We start from the raw sequence: 13,371 nt of genomic DNA on the forward strand, positions 1-13,371 counted from the left end.
TAATTCAAGAATTTGAAGGGAAGGAACGTGTGATTTACTATTTAAGTAGGAGATTGGTTGATGCTGAGACCAGGTATTCGGCCATTGAAAAGTTATGTTTGTGTCTTTATTTCTCATGTATTAAGTTGAGACACTATTTGTTATCGGCTGAGTGCACTGTCATATGCAAAGATGATGTAGTCTGATATATGCTGTCTATGCCGATTATGAGTGGCAGAATCGGTAAATGGATTTTGGCACTGTCAGAATTCGATTTGTGTTATGAATCGGCTAAGGCGGTTAAGGGGCAGATTATGGCCGATTTTGTGACCCAGCATTGCGGTACAGTGGAAACTTTAGAAATTGTACCTTGGACGCTTTTCTTTGATGGATCCACGTGTGACCGGGGGGCAGGAATCGGCATAGTGTTGATTTCCCCTCAGGGAAGGAAATATGAGTTCTCCTTGCCGATTGTTGCCACGTCAACAAATAATCAGGCTGAGTATCAAGCTTTGATAAAGGGGTTGGAATTACTAAGGGAAGTTCATGCTGATGCTGTCGAAATCTTCGGGGATTCTATGCTGGTTATAAATCAATTGGCTGGAAGCTATGAATGCTGAAGCGAAGTCTTGATAACTTATCATGAAAGGAGTATGCAACTGTTAAAGGAATTCAAGGACTTCCGATTAGAGCATGTTCCTCGATTGCATAATGAAGAGGCCAATCGGTTGGCTCAGCATGCCTCGGGATATCAGCCCATGATTAATGCAATATCGGCAATCGGTGTCGATGATTGGAGAAAAGAAATCATTGATTATTTAAAGGATCCATCCAAGAAAGTTGAGAGACGTGTTCGGTTTCAAGCCACCAAGTATGTGCTCCTCGAAGATGAATTGTATTATCGAACTATTGATGGGATTCTTCTCAAGTGTTTAGGTGATGATGAGGCTAGAAGTTTGATGGGAGAGATCCATGAGGGAGTGTGTGGAGCACATCAATCGGCATTTAAGATGAAGTGGATGATTAGAAGAAACGGGTATTATTGGCTGACTATACTTGAGGATTGCTTTAAGTATTTCAAAGGGTGTCAAGGATGTCAGAAGTTTGGCAATGTCCAAAGGGCACCCGCATCGGCCATGAATCCTATCATTAAGCCTTGGCCGTTTCGAGGATGGGCTATTGATTTAATCGGCCAAATTTGCCCGCCATCAAGTAAAGGACATAAATTCATCCTGGTTGCTACCAATTATTTCACTAAGTGGGTTGAAGCTATTCCTTTGAAGAAAGTTACATCGGCCTATATGATTGATTTCGTGAAAGAGCATATTATTTACCGATTTGGGATTCCTCAAACGATTACTACCGATCAGGGTACTATGTTCACATCAGGGGAGTTTGATGAGTTTGCAATCGGTATGGGAATTAAAGTATTAAACTCTTCTCCTTATTATGCTCAAGCTAATGGGCAGGCCGAGGCATCTAATAAAGGAATTATCAAGCTCATTAAGCGGAAGATTGAAGAAAATCCTAGGAGGTGGCACACGTTGTTAAATGAGGCTTTATGGTCATACCGGATGGCTTGTCATGGATCGACCAAGGTTTCACCTTATAAGTTGGTATATGGGCATGATGCAGTATTACCTTGGGAAATTAAGACTGGGTCTAGGCGACTATCTTTTCAAGATCAATTGGTTGCCGATGATTAAGCTACTTTGATGATAGACGAGATGGATGACCTAGCAGGGCATCGGCTAAGGGCTTTGATGAGTATAGAAGAGAATAAGAAGAGAGTTGCCAGATGGTATGATAAGAAGGTAAAAGCTAAGGAGTTTGCCGATGGAGATTTAGTATGGAAGCTAATCTTACCGATCGGGACTAAAAATTTGAAATTTGGAAAGTGGTCTCCCAATTGGGAGGGTCCCTATCGGATAAGTCGATCGGCTCCTGGTAACGCCTATATTTTAGAAACTCTTGAAGGAGTTGAATTTCCCAGAGCATTAAACGACAAATATCTAAAGAAATATTACCCCAGCATGTGGGTCGATGCATAAAGGTTTGAGTGCCGATAACATTCCTATCGGCTAGATTAAACTGTGTCTGGGGCGGACATAATGTTTTAAAAGGGGCCGATAACAGTCCTATTGGCTAGACCAAAACATTAGGAGTGTTCAAAAGAAAGGAGCAAATATGTTTCCGATGAAGAATTCACATATTCAACAGCGCCTGGATCGCCGATATAGCGCTCAGGCGGATTTGGTTGGCTGCTTCTATCTCTTTGATGTCTTCATCGGCAGAGCCTTCCACCGGCTTCAACTTCTTCTTCATCTGCAGCGCTTTACGGCCATGGACATTTCGCTCTTGTTCAAGGAGTTTGATTGCCTCAGGCAGCTGGTTTTCCTCTTGTTGAGCTTGGGATAAGGCTTCTTCTACTTGCTTAAGTTCTACCAATAGGGCTTCTCTTTTTGCCGACAGATCAGAGATCTTGTGCTTCAACGCATCTCCTAAGCACTTTGAGATGCCGATGTTCTTGTGCTTTTCATTGGCAAGGAGCTTCACTTTCATCATCTCTTCAGAAAGCTGAGTTTGAGCAGCTCTGTCGGCGAGACGCTGGGTAGCCTTTTGATATTGCAGCTGACGGCTCTCTAGATGTGCAGCTTGAAAAAGGATTTCTTCAGCATCGGCAGGAATTTGGCCTCTGAGGGTCTTTAACAAAGCCTTGGCTGGGTCGGAGTCATCAACCAGTTGGGCTGTGTCTTGATGAAGGAGGGCTGATAATTCTTCTAACTTGGCCCTGATTTCTGCCGATGTAATTCTGACTGCTCGGGAAGAACTTGTTTCCTCGCCTTCATCTTCAGAGATGTCGATGGCGAAGGAGAACAAGCTGTCAGGAGAGTCCTGTTCCTGAAAAAGAAATGAAGTGAGTCATTATATGGTCAAGTATTCACAAATAATACCGATAGAGATTGGGTGGCTTACTTGTTTCAGGGCAATCTCTCGCCTCTGACTAGAAGATGCTGATGGAACCATAGGCTGATCGGCTGGGGTTGCCGATGGAACTATGTTAGCTGAAAGAATAACAGAGATAATTATAAGACAGAGAAAGTAGGTTCATCGGCAATAATTTCATAAAAGGTATGTTACCTTGAGGAGGTGCAGTGCTTGTCTGGATCGAGGAAACTACCGATGCTATGATTAAGCTTGCTGGATCGGTAGTCTGCTCGCGCACATCAGCCGATGTTTCTTCCGGCTGAGGTACTTCTAGCTAGGGCTCTTCTGGTTGGAGTTCTTCCACTTGGGGTGCTTCTTGTGGCTAAGAAGGAGATGGTACCTGTTGTGTCTGGGTTTCTGGAGAAGAGGGAGAAGATTCCACCGGGATTGGAGATACTGGGGGAGGAGAAGGCGTTGCTATTCTTTGGCGCTTTGCTTGTGATCTGGTACTCTTGGCACCTTTTCTCTTCGGTTGACTGGACTGGGGGGCATCGGCACTTGTGCTTCTGGTCTTTGCCGATGCGCCGGTGTGCTGGTACAACAGTGAGTACAAGTGTGACAGATGTAAGGATGGAATCGGTATGAATGAAAGAGTTTGAAAATTTACCTTGAAGGCCTGTGCTAAAGTAGAAGTAGCTACCGATGGAGATGCCTTCGTCCTCTTGGTGGTGACTTTCTTGAGGCGCACACCTTGATGCATTATGGCAGCTAAGGTGGGAGCATTGTTGCCGATCGAGGAGATCGGACCTGATGGAAAAAGCTCAATCGGCTTACCACTCCTGCTGACCGATGGGGGAATGTTATCAACCTGTAACATAACACAGAAATTGAGTTACCGATGGAAATAAAAGTGAAAGGATTGAATGGAAATACTTACAGTGTTGTCGGGGACTTTGTACTGGGGGTCGATCATGCCGCGGTACGTAAGAGCCGATTTGCAGAACAGATGCTCCTTCCATTCTTCCCACCATTGTTTGTACGCCTGAGTAATGAAGAGGGCCGGGATCCACTCTGATAAATCTGCATCGGTATCGGCATTTGGTGGCAGTTGGGCTACTCGGGTCCACTCGAGAAGGCTAGTGATGGTTTCCCTAGGTTTTATCACATCGGCATAGCAGAGTGCGATCGGCAGCTGACCAAAAGCTAGTTGACGGGCTAATGCCGATGAGTTGTAAAACTCATAGGTCTGGTTGGAGGCTTTCCCACTGCCAAAGAAGTTTACTGGTATAGCTCTGGTGTTGAGAGCATCATTGAACGGATGGAAGACCAAAGGAAACATGGTGTCTGGATCTTCATAAGGCATCCATGCTCGCTGTTCTCTGGTCAAGCCTTTGTACAGGGTCTGGAAGAATCGGCTAACCTGGTCTGCGTTGCCACCTGTACCAGGTAGAACTATGACAGCCTCGCCAAAGTTCAGAGGAGGACGAGTTGCCGATTCTTCTTCATCCAATTTGTAATCCTCGACTATGTCCCTGGGGAAGTGTTGTGCGAAGAGGTTGAACTCAAGACGCTTGTGCATATGGAGGCTAAGCCACATATTCATGAACCACCAGGGACCCCCTAAGTTGCCGATGGGTTGGCCGAGCAGGAGTTTTCTGGCTATTTGAGGAGGAGGTGGTAAGCCGAGCCGAGCAGGTATCGGCCGAGGGGAAATCGGCCACCATTAGCTAATCTCTCTGCTACCGATAGGTAGACAGAGGTTGGTCCTACCGATTGACCACAGAACACAAATTTGTCCAGCCACATGTTCAGAAAGGTAGTTTGTTCCTTTATGTTGACAGGCCCTGTTCTACGGTACTTCTGAATATACCCAGACCAGCGGCCGATAGAGCGGGTTTCCACCTTGGCACTAGGTGTGGTGTCAAATATGTGACTACTATCGGTAGTGGATACATCTAAGCCGGTGAGTATAAGCACATCGGCAAGAGTGAGAGAAGCAGGGCCATGGCCAAAGACAAAAGCATTAAGTGTGTCTGACTAGAAATACGATGCAGCGATCAGCAGTGATTCATTCATGTGCATATCGGCATGAGATAGCCTAATGCACTGGTCCAGTTTTCGTTCGCCCCACTGAACTTCATTCGAATGGCTGACTCTCAAGAACCAATCCTTTCATCCTACGGTAGGACTGGGCTAGGAACGAAAGTTGTCCTTCCACAGATATAGAGAAAAATTCTCGGATCTAAAGGGGATTCTGTTTGTTTCTGTGTTGATCAGATCGGTGGGATCTGGGTTCCCTAGCGGACCGAGACATTGGAGGTGTGGCTGATCGGTAGGGATGACAATTTTATTAGACAGATCCTAATGGTTTTTGGGGTAAAAAGAAGAACAAAAGAAAAAAGGAAAAGAGTGCTTAGTAAAATAAGTTGCTGATGAACAAGGGTACGGTAAAAGTGCAAGAGGTGGGGTGATGAACTGACCTCAGGAATAGCAAAGTTGATGGTCATTTCCTCGCAAGGAAGAAGATTGAAGACTTTGAGGTTGGTGGAGAAAAGCCTTCGTTGGAGTTCTTGGAGCTCTCGAACAGCGCCGCCGCCAGAAAAGTAGAGTTGGGGCTGTAGAATGATGCGATGGAAGAGGAGTACCCGAGAAGGAACTATTTATAGGACAAAATGGGCAAGGGCAAATCTGACTTATCTCTTCACCGTATCCGTGAAATCTGAGGGTACTCAGGTGGATATGGTAACTGTTCGCACGGTAATCAAGGGATTGCGCAGGTGATTTGACAGGAAACGGTCATAATCTGGAGATATTTTACTGTGCGGGATTTCCTGGTCGGTCCATCTGCAGCTCCTTCTAACGGTAGTATTGCCGATGGGCGAATAAGGTGGAGATGTCCAGTTCGGGAGGTTGAGAAATTTGAGGAATCTACGGGAGAATCGGACCAGAATTGTTCGGCTCCAACGGTCGGTTACCAAATTGGGAGGATTAATTGCGGAAAGGCATCATTATTGTAGAGAATTTCAGAGCATTAATGATTTTATACTCTGAAATTGGGGGGCATGTGTTGACACCGTTTTTGGACACGTACCCAGGATTGGCAGAGTATAGATCGGCAAGGTAAGGTAATAGAAACTGGTTTGCAGGGGAGTTGCCGATGAGGTGGTTGCCAATGAAGGGACGGCTGAATGAGACTAAGTCCATGGGTGGTGATGCGTTCATGCCGATGGTCAAGCATTAGCTTTTGCCGATGGCTACGATGAGGAGTCTACCGATAATTCGGAAGGAGAACCTGAAGGTTGCCGATTGGTCCATGATGGTGTCCCAGTTTGTCACGGGAGGATAGTATTGTGTTTTCTTTAGTTATTTAAATCGTTTTGTATGCGGATTCTGTTTAATTTGGAATTCGAGTCCTAGTCGTGTCTGATTGTAGCTCTTTGAGCAGGGTATAAATGTAGACCCTGGGGCCTTGTACTAAATAGATCAATCAATCAATCAAACACAAGTTTTTACTCATATTCCAGTATCTACTTTTTCGATGATTTCGTCATATTTTCCTTTTCATTACGAGTTCTTAGGAGTTCGTCGACTTAAGCTCGGCGTATTCTCAAGTTCCGCGTGAATACCTCTTGGCCGTGGCATCCGGGCGCATCGCTGTTGTCGGGACCAAAGTATTCGAGTTATCACCTTTGCCGATAGTAAGGTCAAATCGGCTGGCACGCCTTAACGTTTGAATCGGGTATTAGTCCTTTGTGTTTGCAGACCTAGCTTTTGCATCAACAACCTCTCACGGGACTGTAAGCAACGACGGAAGGTGCCTTCTTCTAGCTCTAGCATAATCGGTGGCTCAAATGATAGACCACAGTGCGCTATCCGGGAATCTTTCCTAGTCAACCGGCCACGTACCCAGGGCAACACGTCGACGTGGCTGGAGCTGTGCCTGATGTGGCTACGTGCGGCGGTGAAGGGAGTAGGTGTAAGGTCCAAAATAACTAGAGGAGGTGAATAACCTATTTAAAATTCTATAAACTCAACTAAACAAGTGTATTAGTAAAAGAAAAGGCGAAGAAATTCTAGCACTAGTACAACTAAGTTATGCAAGCCACCTACACAAGTCTAATGCAAGACTAAACACTAAACCAAACAACAAGGGAAGGCAACACCCAGCTCTACTCCTTAACCTAGAAACCAAACTACACAAGCTACACAACTAGTGAGGTAAGAAAGTAAGTAAAGGAGTAAGTGAGAATGGTTATACCGATGTTGATGAGTAGTGGTATAACCAAAAGTCAATCATAATTGCATACATAAGATGAAATCCTCGGCAAGAGATGATACATGATTTTTTATCAAGGTTCACTTGCTTCCTGACAAGCTAGTCCCCCACTACAAGGTTTTACCCCTCATGCAACGGCCTAAAAATGTTGCAATGTACCAAAAATGGTTGCAATAGATAAAATTGCAATACGAAAAATTCGTTGGTAAGCATTGCCATATTAACTGTGGTCTAAATTTTGCACCATGACTTATTTTGGTATTGCAATAGGTTTCCCCCTATTACAACATAATAGAGTGTTGTTGCAACACCATGTAGTGTTGCAAGCCATAGTATAAGCAACTACCGTGGGTGTTGCAGTAGTAACTAATGCAACACACCCGATGTTGCCAAAGATACATGTTGCCAAATATGTAAAGTGTGGCAATATGTGCACTAACAACAACAATGGATGTTTACTGCCATGCATCAACAGCATTGCAATTGATGGACCCTGTATTGCCACGCTATCTCTGTGGTTGCTATAGGTGGAACCCTCTATTGCCATGATAAATGGTTGGTTGCTAGAGGTTGCCTCTATTGCCACGATCAATACTTGGTTGCTATACTTGGACCCTCTATTACTACACTAACTATTGTTTTACTATTGTTTGGAGACTCTTGCCGCATCCACTTTCGTTGGTATGATATTTTTTTGTCACACCATTTATTTACTGCTATAGCATATATTGCAACACCATTGTATTATGTCGATAGTCCATGTTGCAACACCAAATTATTATGCCAATATCCCATTTGCAACACTTTGTTTGGTAGGTTTAAGCAATAATTGCATGCCAGACAATATATGATAAATGAACCATTTAGACATCCTTAAACCAAAATATGTTTTGTCCGTACAAATCATCAATGAAACCATCTAATATCAAACTTAGTCAATAAGGCCAGTCTCAATGGGGGTTTCAAAGGGGTGTCATGCACAATAAATAGCATGACACATAAGCAAAAAGAGACTGTGTGCATGAAATGGGTAGGAGAGAGAGTAGAATCGTTTCACCATGGTGAAATGACTCAGCGCTGTTACTTAGGTCTTAGTAACGCGGTGAAACCCCCGCTAAGGGCGATTTCATTTCACCCGCAGATCCCGTGCGTAGGCCAGCGGCTCCGCAAGCTCGGAGGTCTCCATTTTCGCGCGCGCGTGATCCTTCCGCGCGCCAGCCTTCTTCCCACCCCTTCCTCCTGCCTCATTCGCGCCCATCCAGTTCTTCCTCGCGCGGCGCCGCTGCTTCTTGCCATCCACCGCACCGGCGGGAGATCCACAAGCCATGGATCCGGCGGTGGCGACTGATTCAGGGCGGCGCGGAGCTAGCAGAGGAGGCAAACCGCGTGTCAGGAGGCAGCTCGGACTGAAGAGACTGGCGGCGACTGCTCCCACGCGCCTAGGTTCATCTTCATCACCGGTACGCACATCGCCGATGTCAATTTCTACCTCTGATACAGCGATTCCGTCTGCTGCCGCGCCAAATCCGCGGCCTCCTGGAGCGTCTTCCTCCCCTGCGGCCCCGACGTTGAACATGCCCGTGCGACCACCGCAAGGAGGAGGATGTGCGACCAACGATGATTCTTGAGGCTATGGCATCACATGATTTGTGGATTTGGCATGCATTCTTTGGCGCAGCTGGATCTAACAATGATGTTAATGTTTTGAATCAGTCCACTGTTTTCATCAATGAGTTAAAAGGGCAAGCTCCTAGAGTCAAGTACATGGTAAACGGAAATGAACACCACATTGGGTATTTTCTTGCTGATGGGATATATCCGGAGTGGGCAGTGTTTGTTAAGTCAATTAGACTCCCTATCCCTGAGAAGGATAAACTGTATGCCCAGGAACAAGAAGGGGCAAGAAACGATATTGAGAGAGCCTTTGGTGTATTGCAGCGTCGATGGTGTATCTTAAAACGGGCTGCTCGTCTATATGACAGATCTGTACTACGTGATATTGTGCTAGCTTGCATCATACTTCACAACATGATAGTTGAAGATGTGAAAGACCTAATACTATTGTCATTTCTCATTCTGAGCTCTCTCATTTGGTGCCTGCATATATACATACAAATCCTAAGTGTGTAAGGATTATATACATGTAATTAAAGAAGTTAGAAGTATAATAAAAAGAAAAAAATACTTACAGACAAAAGCAGCTGACAAGAGATTTGTCAAGAGCATCGAGGTGGCATAATTGGTGCAATTCTTCGAACTGCACGTATATGAGGTCATCTCCACGGAAGTAGTGATGTTGTCTAATACAAACAGAAATCCAATTCTCTCCCCTTTTAGACGCCTCAATGCACCATTTGTTTATTGCAAACATTTGTGTGCCGAGCTCGTGTAAACGCTTAGGGTCGAATAGACTCCTGCCCAGTTCATATCTTGCCCTCCATTGATCAACTACCTCGGCTTTTTCAAATGTTTGGCATCCAAGAATGGCGGCAATTTCTTCCATATTTAAACCGCTCTGTCCAAAGTAACGCTCAAGCGAGTCTAGCTCAGACAACGGTAAGGATTTCTTTGGCATCAACTCTTCATTTGAGCCGTATTGATTTGGCACAATCAAAGGGGGCACCGGTTTTGATACTTCTCCAAGCTGTGGGACCCCCTTTCCTACTCTCTTCTTAGTAGGTTGTGAAGACTTGACCAGAAGCCGCTCATAGTCCGAAAGTGCTGGCTTTTTCTGAGCTTCGCGTTGCTTCTTTTGATGGTCCGCCACCTTCTGCCTCAGTTCCGATGGCTTCACATAAAAGTACGGCTTTTCTGGGTTAAGCCGTTTTTTCCTATCCTCCTTTATTTTATCAAAAAATTGTTGGACCTCAGCTTTGGATGTAGCAATTACCTCCTCTTCACTCTTTTCGTAAGGTAATTTTTCTGGCGTCTTAGCTCTCTTTGCTGAGGCAGCCTTCTTTGGAGGTGGGACCGATGACTTCGGTCCTTCTTGGGCGGACCGCTTCTTACTACCTCGCTTTGGAGGCGAGGGGACCGACCGTGCGCTCTTTGGAGAGGGCGGTGCAGATGGTGGAGGTGGTGGGGCCGATCTTTTTGGCGTTGGAGAACACGGTGGAGGAGTTGGAGACCTCGGTGGAGGAGTTGGAGACCTCGGTGGAGGAGGTGGAGACCGTGGTGGAGGCGGTGGCGGGGTCGGTGTGGCCACCGTAGGTGTTGGAGGAGATCCAGCATTGTCACCGCCCGCAGCACTATGATGCGCTGGGGAGAGAACTGGACTTAGGTTGGAGGAGTCCCTGCAAAGAAAACAATTACAAGTTTTGTGAGCAAACTTTTTTTTTAATTTCAATACATAATAAATAATATAAGAAGTAAAATCACACACAAACCTATGCTGAGGAATAATTATGAAGCGCTTGCGCCAACAAATAAATGCCTTCTCAGCTTCACCTAAGGTCTTCTCTCCGTCTCCACCTTCTATGTCTAGTGGCACATTGCCACAACCTTTCTCAACCCTATCAACTGAGACGCTAGCATATCCACCAGGTACTGGTCGATTATGGATTCTTGGAGTTCTCGTTCGGTCGATAGGGTTGACAACAGCGATAGCCACCTTTTTGGTGGCATTCCCATCTGGTACATGCAGCTCACAGGTAGTAAAAGCCTCTGTGACATCAAACACGGGGAAGTGTAGCTTCGTGTCATCCTGAATGGTTGGTACTTCCGTGGATGCGCTGCTGCTTTTCAACTGGCCTGGGGGGCTAACATTGACCTCAGGCTGTGATGTACCTTGCCCTTTCGTCATTTGACTAAGTGCTGCTTGCACTTGCCTTTGAATCTCTGCCTGCATCCATTCTTCACGAGCTTTCTCGCGCTCTTGTGACTGCAGAACAAAAGCTTCCAGGCGGCGGATCCGCTCTGCCTCCTCATCCTTCTTTCTCTGGCGGCTTCTGTAGGTATCTTGATCGGCTTGGAATGATTGCAGCCACGGAACTGCCCCATAGCCTCTCGTACGCCCACCGTGCTCAGGATTTTCAAGCGCATAGGTGAGTTCATCCTTCTCCCTGTTAGGCCTGAACTCACCAGACTGAACCGCCTCTCGTGCACGGACTAGTCTCTCTGCTACTCTAGAGATTTCTTGGCCCCAAACTAGCGCCCCGGTGTCTGGGTCCACGCTTCCCCCATGACTGTAGAACCAATGCTTGGAGCGCTCGCTCCAATTCTTTGCTATTGTCTCGGGTGTGACCCCCCTAGCAAGCATCTCCTGTTCCATTCGGTCCCACTTGGGAACAGCACTCTTATAACCACCTGATCCCATATGATGGTGGTATGTCTTTTTACTGGCATTCTCTTTGTTTCTATTGGCTCGTTCCTCGCTCTTTTCTGATGTTTTGTACTGCACAAAGTCATCCCAGAAGGCCCTCAGCTTTACATATTGCTTGAGGTTGAAATTTGGAGTCTCGTTTTTCTTGACATATTTATTGTACAAAGACTTCTTCCAATTCTGGAAGAGTACTGCCATCTTCTTCATAGTCCAGTCATAAATTCGCACCTTCAACTCTTCATCGTTGGTGTCGAAGGTGAAAACGTCTGTGACGGCTTTCCAAACTAACTCCTTGTCACGATCAGAGACAAAACTGATCTCAGGAGCACCTCGCTTCTCTCTCCATTCACGAGCACTGATCGGTATTTGATCTCTCACAAGATATCCACAGTGACTAACATATTTATTTGCATGCTCACCAAGTGGTCTGCCTGTGGCTATCTCAAACTCAGAGATTACATAGCGGCCCTCCAACGGCTTCTTTGGCCCTCGTGGAGGTACGCTTCTCCCTATAGAGGTCGATCCAGAAGGCTACACGTAGATATAGAAACAAAAATACTAAATTAATAACCAAGTAATAAGTCTAAAACCTAATGTAAGAGATGCATTAATTATATATGTTTACATTTACATACCTCGCCAGTATTTTCTTCTTGTTGCACGACAAGTTGTTGCTCAGGGGCATTGCCCTCTTGTTGCTCAGGGGCATTAGCCTCTTGTTGCTCAGTAGGATTGCCTTGCATGATGTCGTGGTAATCAACAAAGTACTGACTACCGTCGTCGATCATATTTTGAATGGCATCTTCCATATAATCAGGATCATCATGAGGACGGTCAGCCATTTCTATGTCTGCAACCATACATACATATATATATATATATTCTATATAAGATAAGAAATACACTAGAATAATATACTAAAAAACAATACTAGAATAATAGTATAAACAATAATATATACAAAACCATACTAGAATAAATTTGGTGGCTAAACACTACTACAATATATATTAGAGACTCATATACTACTACAAATTGGAGTGCTCTAAAAATAATACTAGAATCTTTTAAGCCAAGTAATACACTAGAATAATATACTAAAAAACAATACTAGAATAATAGTACAAACAATAATATATACAACACACTAGAAAATACTACAAGAATATATATTACAAGAATACTACAAGAATAATGAAAGTGTTGGAGTGCTCTAAAAAATAATACTAGAATCGTAAGCCTAGTAATACACTAGAATAATATACTAAAAGAATAATACTAGAATAATAGTACAAACAATAATATATACAAAACACTAGAAAATAAAATAGATATTAGAGACTTATATACTACTAGTACTACTACAAATGAAAGTGCTGGAGTTCTCCAAAAATAATACTAGAATCTTAAGCCTAGTAATACACTAGAATAATATATACTAAAAGAATAATACTAAAATAATAGTACAAACAATAATATATACAAAACACTAGAAAATAAAATATGATACAAGAATAATACAAGAATAATATACTACAAATATATACTAAAAAATAATACTACAAATAATATACTAAAAAAATAATACTACATAATAATACAAGAATAATATTAATATATTACAAATATATACTAGCATAATATAATTTATAATAACAGGTCAACACTACACTTATACTAATATACTAATTAAAAAATAATATATATATATATATAATATACTAAAAACTAATATACATTTCATTCTACAGATTATATATATATATATATATTACTAAAAACCAATATACATTCATTCATTCTGCAGATTTTATATATATATATATATATACTAAAAATTAATATACATTCATTCATCATCTGCAGA

Source organism: Sorghum bicolor, chromosome 6 (assembly GCF_000003195.3).
Source record: "Sorghum bicolor cultivar BTx623 chromosome 6, Sorghum_bicolor_NCBIv3, whole genome shotgun sequence".
In the NCBI taxonomy this organism is placed as follows: domain Eukaryota; kingdom Viridiplantae; phylum Streptophyta; class Magnoliopsida; order Poales; family Poaceae; genus Sorghum; species Sorghum bicolor.